At 34.5% G+C, this 18841-nt stretch overlaps 1 protein-coding gene across 1 annotated transcript in view; it reads left to right on the top strand.

Moving 5' to 3' along the window:
- The window catches only part of LOC129242828 (EGFR adapter protein-like), a 110111-nt gene that overhangs the window by 1312 nt on the left and 89958 nt on the right, over positions 1 to 18841 (top strand). The window lies entirely within an intron of this gene.

Genomic DNA, 18841 nt, shown 5'->3' with positions numbered 1-18841 from the left:
CAAAATTAATCACCCTAACGGAAGATATGGTTCATCCTGACAATTGTGAACTAGATAGCTGCAGAATATATACAAAGAGACAGGCAATGGAGGGCGTATAGGTTAAAATAAAGGTTCCCATCCCTCACAATCACTTCTTTTATTTAGCAAAACATTTATTTAAAAACAAAATTGCGTAATTGTAGTTTATAAACCGAAAATGTATGTCGGAAACTGTAATTTGTACTTCAGATAGTAAATTGTATTTGAAACAAATATGACATTCCAGCTACATTTAGAGCTCTATTATATGCACTATACAAATAATTACAATGCGTAGTAAACTCCGTCTTCCGTATATTTTACGTTTCATGACAATGGACTATTCTAAAATACATTATACGGTTTTTGAAATACACTTGACGTTTTCTGAAGTACTCCTGGAAAAGATGTAAATATACTATACACAACATTTCTAAAGATTATGATCTGAAGCTAAAACTCCATATGAAGCGTTTCAGGAGTTGTGGCTATCAGCACTTCATCCAGCTATAATATTTATCGGCTGAATAAAGTGCTGAAAGCTATCGTGGCATTCCACGCATGCAGTTCTAGCTTAAGGCTAAAGGTCTGATTATGCGTAATGCACATAAATTGTAAACAGTGAGATAAAAATCAGTTGAATACATTTCCAACACTGCAATATTTTTACAGATTTCCATGAAACGCTTGTCGTTATTGTTAGTATAATGTGATTGTCTTTTGCCGAAATACTAGATTCTACAATATTATATGAGATTGTAAGCGAAGCATAATCAGCCTCAAGTGTTCTGAAGTTATGTGAAGTATGCAAAAGCATACCTTGTTGTTGTTGTTGTAGCAGCATAAACATTCCGCAAACATATACAGATAAAGCTGTTGAAGTGACAGACCTTGGTCGGATATTAACATTGGAAATCAAAAAACTTGAACACGAATGAAGTTATTTTAAAGCTTTTCATATAAGAGCATGAGATGCATGGGTACATAGTTTTAACTCGCTCTAAAAAGAAAAGATCAGCCGAAGGCTTCTTTGATGAATATGAGATTTAATGCTCTCAAGAAGTAAAGGAGAGTCAAATACTCCACTTACAATGTCAAACACAAACGAGAGAGAGGATATAATCCTCCTACTATGCAAAGATTTGAAATTAATTAGTAAAAATCAAGTTTTATAAGAAGGAATTGGATCCTCGAACTTCAGCGATCGATGAACAAAACGAACAATGTTCTTTTTTGTGCCATAATTATGAACCTCAATTGAGTTTTCGTTAACAAAATCAGTATGGAGTAGAATAGTAATTTTCAATAATGCTAACTTTCATTTAGATCTCCATAGCCATTTAACAAAAATAATGATTTCATGTAATTTGAAGACTAGTCACGGCACCGTGTTCCTCTAACTCGAAAAGCGAAATCGAGAAGTTCTTCGCAGCAATTTAGATGTAGATAATATTATTTGGTATAAGAAAAAAAATTTAAAGAAAAATTTAAGAAAATGTTTCCTTCCGACAACAGCCGACTAATCTGTAACCACAACTTTTGCGTCCAAAAGGACAAAACGACAGATCTTCCAGCTGAGTTAATTAGGCTTTTAAAACGAATAAAGTTCGATTAAAACCATATACCTAAAAATAAAGAAAGGTCTCCAAAGACCTATCGCATTCTAGTTTATGCAATTGTCTCTGCATACTCATTTTTTGAATTGTTTTATAAGAAATTTGAGCTGTCATAGTCCGATGGCCTCTTTTTGACAGATTTTAAGTAGAAAATCTACAAGTCACTAAAATTGTTTCGATTTTGCTCGCGAATCGAATGAAAATAATACAAGTTTTGAATATCGGTCACTATAATCATCTCACGAATTCCGAAATATAAAAATTTTACCGAAAAATGTTAGTCGGCTAACTTAGAATATACAGCTGGAAATGCGTTTACCATTAACGGATGGCGATGTCGAGATATGTAATGTAGAAAAGAAAATAATGCCAACCTAATGGCCAGTGAAAAAATGGTGTGAACAGTTAGAGTAGGGTGTTGTTTTCCCATTCTTATTTCAATTAGAGTAGTATTTTTCTTTCATAGGTTTATCTAAATCCAAAAATACTTCGCTACTGTTGCATGCAGCAATTGACATGAGAATTAAATGATTTCTTTGAAAATACGTATGTATGTATGAATAAGTAAAAAACTAATTGCATAGTGGGACTGTGGTGCGGTAAGAAATGCGTGAAATATTAATGTAAATTTCCACATTTTATTTGCGGTTTCGCGAAAGGAATGCGGTTGCGCATGCTTGGCAGCAATAATTACCACCACAACAGCTCAACCAGCGTGTGAAACATGAGAAAAAAAGGAATGTGGAATGTTCTGGTTGAGCTTGAGGTGGATTTGTGAAGCAAAACCCAATGGTATACATATATTGGAATTGGGTTCTCTACAAAGTTCGGTAACAAATTGCCTAGTATGGCTTCTAACGCGAAAATATCTTGCTTGAAAAGAGTATAATTGGAAAATATCTTTAAAATTAAAATATAAACAGCCGACGAGAATCAATTAACTATTAGCTTAATTCGCATTGGCATTGGTGCCACAAGGGTCACGGAACGGTGGATATATTCCGTTTCTTGTCCCGTGCTGTCTTCTTCTTCTTCTTCTTTTCCTCTTTCTAAAATATAACCTCACTAGCATGTACGAAGGCCTAATTTGGGTCAAAGAAACCCAAAATTGACATAATGATATCCTGCTCGTATGCCAATTTTAATATTAAAAAAAAACTATGTATGGGAGTTTAAATTCGGACCGGGCCAAACTTAGTATACCCGCATATGTTTGTAAAATTTTTTTTGGGCTGGCTGGGTTTTAGTCGAATTAACACAAAAACAGTGACTGTTAAGCTGATAAAATCAGAGGACTGGACGGAAATTTAGTCTTAATGGGTTGGTGCGTGACTACCATTCAGAATTCACAGAGAGAACGTAGGTTCGAATCTCGGTAAAACACCAAAATTAAGGAAAACATTTTTCTAATAGCGGTCGCCCCTCGGCAGGCAATGGAAAACCTCTGATTGTATTTCTGCCATGAAAAAGCTCCTCATAAAAATATCTGCCGTTCGGAGTCGGCTTGAAACTGTCGGTCCCTCCATTTGTGAAGCAACAGCAAGACGCACACCACAAATAGGAGGAGGAGCTCAGCCAAACACCCAAACAGGGTGTACGCGCCAATTATATATATATATATATATATATAGATATACATATTGTATATATATATATACATGTATGGCAGGTTGGCGTGGACGATTTCGCACATTTCCAATACCATTTATTTATTTATTTTAATTTAATTTTTGTTCGAGTTATTATGCGAACGGATGGACGGACGGACGGGCTAAATGACCGTGCTCATCATTCTGAGAATTTTGGTATTGATATGACCGTTATATGAACAAAATTATAAATTCTTATGCACAAGTGTGCGCGTGTGCAACAATTTTTGCAAGCGAATTCTAGTCTAAAATATGTATGGTAAAGGTACTATTTTTACTAACCATAACCTAAGATAACCATACGACATAAACAAGATTGGCATTTGCAGAAAAGTACAATACCAATTTTAGAAATACGAAAGGGAAAAAGCATTTTTTTCGATGGAAAATAATTCAATCTGGGCAGACCAGATGATTTAGAATGATAGACGGAAGTAAAAGGAGAAGGAACTGGCTCGTAATTTCGGAGGTGACTCTGTCATGGTTTGGGCAGCCATTAGTGTCAAAGGAAAACGCCTATATGCTTCATATCCACAAAATGTATATAATTATAGAATTTCGAGACGAAGTACTTATTGCAATTTTTTTATGATAATTTCGGTTAAGAGTGGATTTTCCAGTATGACAACGCATCCGTTCATGCTTCCAAAGCAACAATAGAGTTTTAAGCAGCCAAAAAGTACCAATTATGGAATGGTCTGCCTGCAATCTTTATATATAATATATCGTAAATGTATGGGCAATACTTTCTCAATCGGTTCTAAAACATGGAAGACAGTTTGATAGCGATAAAAGCCTTAGCAGTGCGATTAATATCGAATACACAAAAATTTATCAAAATATTATAAAAAAAACTTAATCAAATCGATGTCTAGACGACTTCAGCAAGTTGAAATCAAAGAAGGATCAAACCCGAACAACTAAACTTCATATAAACTAACCCCAAGAATTATATTCGATTATAATATAAATTTTTTTTTTGCGGATAAGGAGACTTAAAATGCCTAATGCATCATCAAAACTGCCGTCGCAAGAATGGTATGCCCGGGGGACCTAAAAACCTCCCCCCCATTTGGAATTGTCGCCCAAGGAGAATATAATAACATTGGCCTTATACTTTTTCTATAGATTTTACTTATTTTAATATTGTAATTAATTTAAGCTTCGTAAAAATGTGTGCCTATTGCAGGATATTTTTAAAAGATTTATCATAAAAAGTTTAAATATTAAAAACAGAAATTGTTGCCACTAAATTGGCAATAAAAATATAAGAAATTCAGTTGGACTTAAAATTAGTTTCATGCGGTGTATATGTATATTATCAGTTGTATAAACTAATTCTCATAAGCATGAAAAAAATTAACTTCGACAATATTATTACAGCACTTTTTAGATAACCTAATGTATAATCTTTTTTTTTATTTCCTCAAGATTTTTAGTAGAAGTTAGCATACTTCTTTTTTCCAAGCAATCGCGTAATAGCAATAAAAAGTGCATACGCGAGGTGAGGCTATTAAATAACGTAACTGACGCTACTAAATATATATAGAAGTACGCAGGCGGTATAGGTCAGTAACTGGCAACAGTAAAGTGCCCAGCCTTCTCTTTCAACTGCAGTACCTATTGCGTCTGTAAATAAATCAGTAGGCAGATAGAAGAGATGTGCATAGTGCAGGTGATAAGTGAGTAAATATGTTTGAAATCACAATGAAATGTTTCACAGAGTTAGTTTCGTTATAATATAGCTTCACCTCGTCCACCTTCAACCATTAACAGCAATGCAAATTGGCAATCATACACATTTTATTAGCCACAATTTCATTAAGTTAAAAAAATTATTCAGAACGAAGGAAGAGTAAATTGTTTTTAAATAAGTTGCGTTCTCATTTGAGACTACAGGACTATGTGTACACCTTTAGTATAAATAAGTTAAAGTAAAAAAACTTGTCTAACTACTTTACCCATTAAGATCGTTGCAACCAATTATGGCAACAACAATAACAAGAGTCACTGCAGCAAAAGCGTTGATATATATTTAACTATAGTTGGGAATATGCCAATGGCAGCGAAATATTGCCAACAGTCACAGAACTAGGAAAATCCTATTAAAAGTTATTGCAATCAGCATACAATTGTCGGAGCGTACATAACCACAAACAAGTCACACGTTTGCTGCGTCAACCTGTGCATGCCACTTGCTTGCCCCCATAGGCACTATTTTTTAGTGATGTCTGTTCAACAGCGCGACTATTTGGTTGGTTGCTACCTTGATTGCTGTTTTTCGATTTGTTTGTTTGTTTGATCTTTTTTTGTTTGGCTGTGCTATGAGCAGCTGCTGGAGCGCGCAAAGTCAGTTTTCAAATTGTACACCAATGGAAAAGTTCGCTCAATTGCAAGGCTATTAATTTTTCTCTTTCGGTTGGCTGCTCTAAATATTTGTCTTGTTTCTGTTGTTCTCAAGGTGAAATTAGACCAGGTGCTTATATGTATAATTATAATTGCAGCACCTGTTAGGAAAGAGTTAGAAGTTGTTGATGCGCGTACATGGGTTCATACTTCTAGAAAAGGTAATTCTTTCAATCTAAAAATTATTCGGGAATCAAAAGTCTCCGTTTGGCGCTCAAGAGGATGACGCTGTGACATTGGATGGTATTGGCTCCGTCTCCGTTTTTGAAGAAGTATGAACCCATGAAACCCGCCCAGAAATGCTTAATGTTATTTGGAGTTGACAAATATTCCCCTGTATGAAAGCTCAAGTAATTTTGACTATTTTTATACCCGCACACCTGTGAACAAGAGAATTAAACCTTTGTTCTCATAACAGTTTTACCTATGTAACGGCATAAAATAATATAGTTCGACCCCTACCGAATTTAGCTTTCCCTAATTGTTATTGACTTATCTACTCCTTTGTGAATTCACCAAAATCAAATCCCAAATTGAATGGGCAGATACGAAGTCCAGAAAGAAGTCCAAAGTAGATATAACTGTTTCCAAAGGACATAATTGTATAAGGTTGGGAAGTAAGTTCGTAGCGTTTTTACCGAAAACTTTTATTTAAACAAAAAACAATAATTATATCGATAAGTTAATTAATTATACATTTGGCATTGCTGTTTATCCTTTCGACCAATTTGTTGATGCCGTTCCGCCAAAAATCGCCTGGTCTGGTGTCAAAGAAGTTGTTGAGCCAGTTTAAGGACCGCTTAATTATGTATGTTTCATATTGATTTATAGGCACCATTTCTTATCTCCCGTGACGACTCGGAGGTGGTCTTCAAAAGACTGCAACGTCACGTGAAACGGTTCAAAAAGTGAAGAAGGGACTTGAGCGAAATCCCCAACGAAGTGCCAATCAAATGGCGAAAAAACTAAGCATCAAGCCTTAGAAGATCCAAAAAGAGCGTGATCTCACACCAAAGTAGCAAAGAAAGCGGTCAATTTCCGAACATTGTATTTTCTGACGAAAAAATTTTTCAAATTGAGTGATTCGGAAACCTCCAAAACGATACGGTTTATTTGACCGACCGTTCATACGAAAATTTGAGCAATCGATTGTCCACCAGGAGGCAGCACCCGCCACAGGTAATGCTTTGGGCCGCTGTAATCGCAGATGGGCGATCTCCAATTGTTTTCATCGAGCCTGGCGTCAAGGTAAATGCGAAGTATTATCGGTAAAGTATTCTGGCAGTTATTTTGAAGCAGACCGTGGACGTTTTAACAAGACTCGACACCGTCTCACAAAGCTCGAGTGAACCAAGAATGGTTAAAAAACATCGTCTCAGGTCATAGTCAAGGCAAAATGTGGTCACATCGAATAAAAGTAAATTTATTTTCAATTTTGTATTCTTTTCACACATTTTTTACTTTGCATTGATTAAAAGTAATTTTCCAAACTAAATTTATGGCCTTTTTAATTGGTTACACTTGAAGTGGCGGACGCTGTAATACAGTTTTTAAGGTATTCGCTCTTCGGTACAAATCCGCATCCAAAGGGTGGGCACTTCCGCGAGTAAAAACATTTGCGCTTAAAACTTTGGCTTCCATATGTACAAGCACATTTAAATTATATTCGGATTTAAAAAAAATGCACCCCGTCACACATCAGCTACATTGACGACTAGGGCGAAGTAGCTGAAGTACTTGAGGCCTTCATTTTCAAGGAACAAATTTAACCCTATAAGAGCTTAATTTTGCTTCTAATCTGTAAATCGAATAACTCTCATATTTTTAAGTATTGTAAATAATTAACACTCGTATGCTTGCAATGCCACTAAAAACTCGAGGAAGCCTGTTCCTTTATCGATCCTAGTTCTTCCAACAATTCAAAAATTAAATAAAGTTTTGTCCACGAGCTCGGTTGGAATCCTTTTAACCAAAAGTTATCTCCCAATAAAATAAACTACTACATATATATATATATATATATCTTTCATCAACTACATCCAATTAGACTATTCTGGAAAACAGAGATTTTTAGTAAATTTTCATAGTGGTAATAGCGTTGAAGTGACATTGAGGTTGTGATGTGCCGAGTCCAGTCGGATCGAATACTTTTGGATACTCGATACAAGTGAGTGCTGAATGAGTGCTAAAATACTCATACAAATACTAAAATACCAAAATAGCTGGCTCGGCACATTATTACATTAAGGTAACTTATGAAAAGAAGGTATTACTTTCAAACCGAACCATAGATTTTGTTATACTTTGTGAATTTTGCAAAATCAGTTTGACTTAAAAAAGAGATTTGGCTGGGCCGTTGTTTTAAAGACATCGACAGATTTTTTTTAAGTATCTTAAGCTAATTTTTTCTGTCTTCTAGAAAAATATTTTACAATATAAAGTTTTCTATGAAAAAATCAATTCTTCAAGAAGGTCTAGCGTACGACATATGAGTAAAAATATTTACTTTTACTCGATTTTAAAGCCAATGGGAAATAAAAAGGAAAAAATTTAAAAGCAGATATTAATGAGATTCTCGGATTTTAAATGAATTTCGTAGGGGCTACTGCAAAGTTGGACGTAAGTATAGTTGGTTAATGCAAAGAAATGCATACATACACATATTTATGTTAAAAATGTAATGCACAGAGAAAATTCGCAAAAAATTATAATAATGCAAATTGCGCTTCCTGAGTCAATATATGTACTTTACAACCACCACATAAACATTCCAATATCCCAACTGCAGCTAAATAACTGCTGTTGCTCATGCAGCTGGTAGCGCCTCTGCTTTTGCCGCAGTGTAGAAATGAAGAGATGCCAAAAATCTGCTGACAACCCATAAACAAGTCGATCAAATTGACGAGGAATGAACAGGCGAAGACAATCATAATGATTATGATTGAGGTGAACGGTAGGCCGGAAGGCATCAACAGATGCGGAAAAAATTTTGAACACCATCAACAACAAGAAATGGGCGAATTCAATGCAATATTCCCTATGTATGTACATATGTATATTATTTAATGCTTATGAACAACATTGTAACTTTTATGTTGCGCCGTGATGTTTATTAGCTCGTAATTTATAAACGGCAAAGTCGGTCAATGGAGTTTAAGTAGAAGCTTTAAATTGAAAACAAAATAATAAAGTGGGTAGAAACTGATAATATGTGTATACATACATATAAGTATGTATGCGGAGAAAGAAATATAAGACAATTTTTAAAGAAGTATAATGCCATATATCCATGGCGCGAAATATTTTCAAACCACTGGATGTAAGAGCTCCTATTCACAACAGAATTTTTCCAGTAGCGATGATAAATAACTTCGCTGTACGTATTTCAATAGAATAGGAAAAGTTATGGCAATTATGAAACTATTCTAAAAATAGTTTAAAATTTTAATAAAAACAAAAAACAGAAAAAATCTGATTCGAGATGTTTTCTTAGAAATGGCAACAAAAAATATTTTCCCAACAATTTTTATAATAACTAAGTACATTTTACTCTAAAAGTATAAAAAAATTATGAAAATGATAAAACAGAAGATTTTTAAAAAACTCGCCCATAATTTTCAACATTGAATAAATCTGAAAATATTATTTTTTTTCCACTTTACTTCTTATTCAAACCTGGCAAAAAAGTGACCCCAGATATCGTAGACCGATTTTTCATAGTTAAGGACAGTTACATGGTAGGCGTTTCTTCCTACTCCCACAACATCCTCAAAAAGTCGCGCCTAACCTTCCCGCAAATCTTCATGCAAAGTAAAATCCTATCAAAATACCAGAAATGTCATTTTCAATCCCTTTTCGGCCACGTGTGTCTGAAGATCCAACAAATCGTACTTTTGTGCCATCTTTCTGCTTTGATGAATTTTCATGAATTTTACAAGCATGACAACGCAGCCGTTCATGTTTCCAAAGCAATGAAAGAGTTTTTGGCAGAGAAAAATATCAATTTTAGAATGGCCTGCCTACAACCCCGACCTTGAATTAATTTAAATCTCGTGAAATGTGTGCTGATTTCTGGTTATTTTTAAAAACATATATCATTAAAAGAGTAAATATTAAAAACATAAATTGTGAGCCCTTAACTGATAATAAAAATATAAGAAATTTAGTTGGCCTTATAATTTTTTCGTGTGGTGTATGCAATGGAATATCCTAACTTTTCCGAAAGCCAAAAATTGCTCAAGTAAACAAGTACCAAATTCAAACATCAACCATCATACTTTTTTTTTGCTGAAATCCTTCAGATCAAACCATTCTTAGCTAGCATTATTATTCTCATATTCTTGCATAAAATTCACGTTCAATGTGGTAAAATTATAAGAAAAGTATGTCTCAAATTAATGAAAAGCAAGCCGTCATCGGTTCGTCCATCATACACAGACGCCTTTCGCATTGTCTTTAGAGAGATTTCAAGCAGCCCAATGTTAGATCATTCGCCTTGAATGCGGAATCTTGCGCCACCTTTCATCTACCCATTTCCTAAGGAGAACTTTGAAACAAAAGCAGTACAATTAAAATCCATTCTAGAATTCGCTTGGAGAGCAACATGGATAGCGGAGAGGTGTATAGTGGAGAGGATAATAAATATATACACTGGTGTCACATAATTATTTTAATCTTTGTACAATATTTGGTACATTTTTCATACTATATTTCTTACGTTAATTTTGTATAAAAATATTTTTACTCCATTGCATAACAAAAATGTTATAAATCAAAGTTCCAAATTTTGTACAAAGTTCTCAAAAATTTAGCAAAATTTCAAACAATTTTTTGGACATGCAATTCAGTTTTAGTATGATAAAATGAAAGTTAGAATACGCTCAAAAACCGCTCTGATTTTTGACAGTTTTTTATACGAACAATGTTGATCAGTCTTTAATTAGGCAACTTGATTTTTCTTATTATTATTTCCTTTGGTTCCAGGAAGGAACAAAAGGCCACTGATGAAGTGGCTTCATTATGTGACTACAAATGTGAATACTTATGTATGTATGGTATGTATCCAGCGAAATAATATATTGTCCAACATCAATCTCATTATTTTAAAGCCACCTCTTGTATATTTATAAGAGGGTTGGCTTTCACATTTTGTGCCTAATAATGAAAACATAGTAAAATAATAATGAAATGACTTTATTGCTTTCCAAACTATTCTCTTTGGGAGACAAAACACTTGGGCATTCGCTTGAACCAATTTGCAAAGCACTTTTGCCACTCAGAAATCTCACACTCAGTTTAAAGGCCTCAGCAGCTTCTTAAAGCGTTAAAAAACTTGTATCCCGTATTTTATTTTTAATGTTCTGAGAAAAAAGAAATCATAAAAGGCCATATCAGGGCTGTTTGGCGGATGACTCATTAATCCGATATTTTGGGTGCTCAAAAACTCTCTTGCGTGGGCCGCTACGTAAGAGCTCACATTGTCTTGATGGAATGATTCGTTCTCGGCGACTTATTTTCCTTAATTCTTCGAAAACTTCTGTCAAATGAATGACTGTGCACCACTCAAAACTGACTGTTTTAAGTTTTTCTAATAGTACAGTTGCGACATGACCACATTTTCCGAAAAAACAACCAACCATTTGCTTTAAGGTGCCTTTTCGGCGAACGAGTTTTGTCTTATAAAACTCGCTTGGGATTACTATTTCCTTTCCGACATAATTCTAAGATTCACCCCCTATTACAATCTTATAAAAGTGCTTTGAACTACCGCGGCTGAATTTCTGCATCATTTCTTTACACCAATCGACACAAGTTCTTGTCGACTCACTGAAAAAGAATAAATAAAGCTCATTAGTGAAAGTGTTACATGTATAACAAGGCATAAAAATATCACAATTTTCGATAAAACTATCGAATAACAGTTCATCGCGCGTAGTGTTGCAAAGACGCAAAATATAAAAACACCCCTCGTGCAAGTGCAGTAGGTTCCTACTGCCAATCATTCTGATGCACTCACTTCACTAACTTACGAACGGATGGAGTGGCTTGTCAACCTCGGTAACATGGAAAACGAATAGAAGCGGAAGCGCTCACTTTAACCAGCTTATTAGTGGCTTGAAAGCAGAATTAGAACCACCAATAATCACGCGCTACCTAACGACACTAAACGTCGTCGTAAATGTCGCATCGACTGATTAGTAGTGGGTTAAGGTGCAAGGAGAGATATAAAAGCCCATAGCAGGCTTGTAGTAACATGTGTAGAGGCAGAAACTGTTATAACAGAACGTGTTAATATTGACAGTTGAACCGTTATGTTCGGCATGACTTTGACATGTCGGTTGCATTTGATTTTTATCTTTTCGGCTATATGAAAAGCCATGCATGTGTGCATATATATGCATGTGTGTAAATATGTATGTTTATAATTAATAAAGTTTCTTTTGATGTTCCACCCCAGTGCACATAAATATTTGACATGGAAGTTAGGTGAACATACAAACTTATGAGCCTTAATGTTGCACAATTTTTAAGTACTTATATTGTAACTACACATATATACAACAACGATTTCTTTTTAATCAAACACTCTTTTCCGCGTATAACTATAATCGTGTGTGTGATTGTGCCTCCTCAGATCACGTTTGATATTATCAAATTCATTACCGACATAAGCAATGCCAGAATTATCGTTTGCATCGGTGTTTGTAAGTTGATTAGTGTATGTGTGGTTTTGGTTATTCTTTAAAGTTTAAGCCGCAGCGAATAGTGGGTAAATATTTATTCAATAATCGTCTTATCTCTTTGTTTGTTTTCTATTGAATTCGTGCAACACAGGCACGCAAACGAGATCGTTCACACAACATATCTGCTTACCTTTGGAATTTGTATACCCGTGCGCACTTGTGCACATGGGTATCGTGATTTTTTCACATAACAGTTGTACTTGTATGTAACAGCTTAAAATAATCGAGATAGATATACATAGATGAATAAGATATAGAATGGTAAGAGGAGTTGATTAAGCCATCCAAGCATCTGCATAAAATTTAATATACTAAGTTGTTCAATAAGTTTTGCGGTTCGATAAGAAAACTTTATTATCCAGTATAGAGTCCTTGAATATCAATGCATTTGTTCCTATGAGATTCCAATTAATGAATTCCATCCATGAATTAAAAATCTACAAGGGATTTTACAGCAACTCTTCCACAGCAGTTATGGCCTCATCATTTGATGAAAAACGCTTCTCACGCATGAGTTTGTTTATGTCTCGAAACAAATGGAAGTCGCTAAGGGCCAAATCTGATGAATACGGTGTATGATCCAACAATTCGAACTTAAATTCATAAATTTTACCCATTGCCTAAATGTTGTTCTTTCCTTTTGCAAATCATTTTTCTCAAATTTTTTTTCTTCAGCTGGTTTAAAAAGATAAAATTATACTCAGAATTTATTGTTTTACCAGTTTATAAGTAATCCACAAACAAAACTCCTTTCGCACCCCATAGAACTTATGCTAACACCTTCACGGCTGATTTTTGGACACGAACTCGTTTCGGAGCCGAAGTATCAGGTTCACACAACTTTTTAATCTCTTATTTTGATTTAGTGATATAGTGATGAATCGATGTACAAAATACACTTTCATTTCGAAAACGCTCTAAATATTGTTGAGAAAGTGACAATCGAATGATCCATTGTTAGCGTATTCAGCACCCAATGTGCACACTGCTTTTTAAAGCCCAATACTTCAGTCAAAATATTGCTTCGGGTATGATATGCCTAGGGTTTTTCTTTCAGTCACTCGACGACCTCACAATTCAATATCCTGTGATATTTTTTCTATGATTTCTGATGTTATTGCTGTTTTTGGACGTCCTTGACGTGGATCGTCTTCAAGTCTTGTACGACCACGTTTAAATTCAGCAACCCATTTTCTGCATACGTTCATAAATTTCCTTTGCTTTTAATTCCAAGAATAAAAATTCAATTACTGCACGACACTTGATTTTTCCCATGGAAAATATTGTGACACGTCGATGCTAAATGACTTTTAAACCAATAATGAAGTGACAGATTATAATGAAACTTCACATACGTGCATATGAACAGTGGTGGCAAATAATATATTAAAAAAATTTAGGCTAGTAGCAACACCCGCTCTTATCGAACCGCAAAACTTCTTGAACAACCTAGTATTTCAATAAAACTTGGTAGGTTGGTTGGCATTACAAATATACAGGATCGGTCAATAACCACCGACACTGCTTTTAATGGTAATAAAAATAAAAAAGCAAACAAAAAATTGATATAAATAAAGCAAAACTATTCAAATTTCATAGAATTAACAGCCAACCCAAATTAAATTTTTCCAAAATGTGCACGGGTATATAAAGTTCGGTGCGGACCGAATTTAGTACCTCCTTACTTGTTATTCATACTTCTTTTAATGTTGGCTGAATTTTTAATGTAAACTTTGACGAAGAAGAAAAGGCAGTGGTGTCAAATTCGGAGCAAAAAGCTTTTGTTTCACATCTAATTTGGAGATAAAAAGAAATAATAGATGAACAAAAGAAATTGATTAAAATAATATAATTGGAATTCTTTAATGAACAGAGAAATAATTAATAGCTTTTTCTTTTTTATGACGGCTATAAAATCATTAAAAAAAGTAGACTCTTTCCTATTTTCATTTTTTACTTTCGTTATTTTATTTGAAAAAAAAGAATAAATGTTTATGAATGTATAATAAAGCAAAAACAAAATAAAAAATGTGAATAAATATAGCCGCACTTTGTAGGGGCTGAGTATGGTTATATTAAAAAAAGGAAACGAGAAACCAAATATTCCGGATATATTTGCTCAGTTATCTGCCCTATAGAGTTTATCGAGTTGGCCGACTTTGGAACATGCAACATCCCGAGTTTTCGCCCACAAGTGTAAAGAGGCGTAATATTTATATATAGGGTGATCCATTTATATGTATTGGATTTTAAATTGAAATAAAACAATGAAAATTCAAATGTATTGTCAAAAAACCCCTATTGGAAAAATACCTCCAATCTTATCACCCTTTAAAAGACACGCTTGCATCTTTTTTCTAATCTTTAGCCAAACTTCTCTTCTACCCAAATCATATATCCGATTTGTATGAGAGGTTTTCTTAATGTCAGGGCCATCAGAATGGTATTTGCACACAAATCCAGACGGCTACAGCAGACAAATAATTTCTTTTAATCTCAATACATCTAATCCGATAGTAACCTCATTTCATTTGAGAATATGTTCCATTACAAAAAAATTCGTTGGAAAAATATAATTTTCCTTCGCCCTGAGCTCTGAATTTGTTTGCCAACTGTGAGCAAACATCCCACACATCCGCAGCTAAGCTTCCAAGAAATTATTATTTTTCATAGTTTAAAAGCTGGAAGCAACTCTTAGACGCAAACATTAAGATACCATTGCCCATTATGATCGGCGGAGCTCCTACCTGTTGTCATTCAAGCATTTCAGATTGATGCGTGATTCACATCGCTGATGTAAAGTTGCCAAAGTTTCTAAAATTAAGAGCGTCTCTTTCTTAGAACGAAGAAGATTGTTATTGTTGTTGTAGCAGGATAAGCATTCACCTTACATATGCGGGGAATGCTGCTGCAGTGACGGTCCTTGGCCGGTTATAAATACCGGTTGTTCCGGTAACGTCATGAGAACGTCAAAGGTTAGTTACGTTGAGATCCATGATATCCTTATTCTTTGAAGAAGACTGGGCATTCACATATGTAATGGAATGCAGACTCATGGAATCTAGACTAATTTTAAGCAAAGCAAAGTATCATATCTTACGCAAATTATGTTTAAGAACTCGTTCAAGGGAATAAATTGCGTGGTATGAGTTTTCAATATTAAATTTAGACTGTCGGCAGTAGTTGAATCTATGCCACTACTTACCTATAGTGCTTCTGTGACACAAATTGGCTGACTACGCCGTATGAGTGGAAGTGAGTTAGCTACCACTAATCAATTTTGGGTGTTCTATATGTCAACAGAATGCAAGGCATCCTGTATACCGCTTTTCTACTACTCTTAGATACTTACCATACATCGAGTTTCGAAGACATCTCTTTTCTCTTTTCAACCAAATTCCTCAATCTTATTGAAGGTAATATACTTTCTTGCCCAGAAAATAACTTTTTTGCCCACCCTTAATCATTACTTATAGAGAAATATATAATATGAAACGATGATGGCACCAGAGTAAGAAATGGTTACTAAACTAAGTAATCAAGCATAAAGTCGTGTGACGTACATTTATAACAACATTTTATACACAAAACAAGACAAATCGTTATAAGAAGATACTTAAATGAATGATTTATTTGGTCTACTTTTTTTAACTTTGTGATTTTTGTAAATACACCTCATCCATTTTTCATTGTGAAATCGTTTAACCTACATACGTTTACTGCATATTTGCATATCTTGCCTTTTCTTACAACATTTTCAATTACATACCGTTACACACAAGTTTTGTTTTCTACTCTTGCTCCAAATAAAAAAGCAGATAATCGAGATGCATATTCGACCACCCGCGGTGCTTCATGGCCATCATCGGATTTTATTGATTGAGTTCTGCTTTTATGTTTAGTTATTTATTTATTTATGCGCAAAAGTTTCCATGAAAAAGAATTGCTGATTAAAAAACAAAATAGTTTTGCGTTTTACTAATCAAACAGTGAGACAAATAAGAAGAGAAATAAAATACTTAACATTCGAAGAAGAAAAACGCATTGTATCCAAAAAATACCAAGAATTGATCATCTAAACGACCCCTTTAAAGGGAGAGGAAGGAAAAAAAGTAACTAAGTTTAGGCCATTAATCATTGTGAATGAATTACTGGCCAAAAACTCAAGACAAATCATTCAACAACCAACGAATTAACCTGGGGTCAATTCTCGGTCTGTGTAAACGTGAAATTAAAAGTTTTTCCCATTTTCATTACATTCTATATTCGCATTTCATGAAAAATTAAATGAAACTTTAAAATGTACTCACATGAAAATAATAAAAGGGAACGAAACGAGATGTATCCACCTTTTAATTTTCCACTCGATTCTTGTTGCGTGTTAAAATGCAAGCAACTGTCAAAATGTCCATATAAAAATTTTCTTTTCACGACAATTTGTATGTTAAAAAATAGAGAAGAAGGTCCGTTTAAATATTTTGTTACAATTGAATTACCTTTAAGCAACAGTTTTAAGCAAATGTAGCATATGAAGAAACGTTTTTGTTAAAAATGAATGGAAAAAAATTAATATGAATAAGATTTAAAATTGAATGTTATTGGTGAAAGCTTCTTCCACTATTTACAAACGTTGCCTTTTTGAAATGAAATATTAGTAGGGAAACTAAAATGTACTTCAGGTTGCTCCAAATCCTCTAAATAAACCGCATCGTTGGTGGTCATTTAAGGGATTTGGTCCATCGCGAAGTGAGCGTCTCAGCACTCTCAACAAATTCCTATAAATATTAAAATATTTTCAAATTGGGCTTAAGTTTACTAAAAATCACGAACCCTTTTGCTTAGCTCGACATTTGTTTTGAAATTTGATTAAGACACTTGCAACAGTTTCAGGGCTACGGTGGAAACGGAACACGTTTATCATGGCACAAACGAGAATCGTAAAATAATCGCTTGTGAAAGGCAAAGTGAAAAGTGTCTGTAATAACAAAAATGAAAACTTTTTTTCACTTCGCGCTTACACACAATGAGAATTGGCCGCTGATACGGCTCCGGCTGACCTTTATTCATTTCAAAACTCAAATTACTACATTGAGGCACAAAGAAATGAAAGAGATAAGAAATGCATAAGTGACCTACACAATGCTAGTTCAAGTTTCGTTTGTTTTGATACATGACGGTTATTTTTAAGAGCCGAAAGCATAAAAAATTCCTCAAAATGGCTGAAAAATTATGTAAGCAATGCTTTTTCGTCAGTCTATCTGTCCATGGTAATGGTGACCGGAGTAAAAATATAAATATATCAACGAGGCTTGGTACCATATTACAAACAGCTTTGGGTTCTTAAGTTGATATTTAAAACAGTCAAATTAAACAATAGTCACGTCCACATTCCATGTAAGTGTAGTTTTAAAATTCACTCGAAACTCGATATTTCAGGAAATTTATTAAGTACTACAAATAGAATTTTCCATAGTTTGATGCCACATCGGAATGGAGAAATCGCAAAAACCTTGAAGGTATTCTAAGGCCAATGGTTCATGTGCAACTGACCGGCGCAGATTTTGGTCACGTTAACATATTCGGCGTTTACGTGATGCTCCAAGTGAAGATTTGATTCGTTTATTCCTTGGCGAAGGTTCACTGTTTAATAAGAAATTGTTTTGAATGAGTCCGAATTTGCAACGGCGTTGCTTCGAGTATCGCTTGTGTAAAGTTCCTGTCCAGCCGGGTCGATTTGTTAGGAGGCAAAAAAATCTCTCTGTGAAAATCATATTCTAGGGATCAAAATAAGAAACTTTGCCGAAGGAACTATACATCTAAAACGAATTCTGATGTCCCCCAATTTGGGTCGAACTTTTTAGTTTCTTTTCTATAACTCACTTAAATTAATTTTTTCATTTACATATGTTCTGACTAAATAAATTTCTTAAGAGAAAAAATAGATATTATTATTATAAATAAATAATATTATAAATAAATGAAAATAAGGAAAAAACATAGTCTGACAACAAAACCATTTAGCTGATTTTTTCATGTATAGGCCGAAAATGCTGATATTTTGAAATGATTGTATAGGGAACCCCCCATGGGAGTTCCAGGGGGTGTGCCACTGGCATGGGTGGATCGGCCGTCCAAAGTAAGTGGGGGTCGGTCATACATTTGGACTCGATTGGAGCACTCTAAATGGGTCAAAGTGGGGTTTTTCACAATTTGCCCCTAGCCAAAAGTTCGACCCAAATTGGGGGGCATCAGAATTCGTTTTAGAGGTATGGTTCCTTCGGCAAAGTTTCTTATTTTGATCCCTAGAATACGACTTTCACAGAGCAATGAGCGATTTTTAAATCGACCCGCCCTAATATATACACATTTTGGCGCTTACACCCGTTTTGGGAGTTTTACCGAGCTC

Source organism: Anastrepha obliqua, chromosome 3 (assembly GCF_027943255.1).
Source record: "Anastrepha obliqua isolate idAnaObli1 chromosome 3, idAnaObli1_1.0, whole genome shotgun sequence".
In the NCBI taxonomy this organism is placed as follows: domain Eukaryota; kingdom Metazoa; phylum Arthropoda; class Insecta; order Diptera; family Tephritidae; genus Anastrepha; species Anastrepha obliqua.
This window is presented reverse-complemented; position numbering and strand designations above follow the sequence as displayed.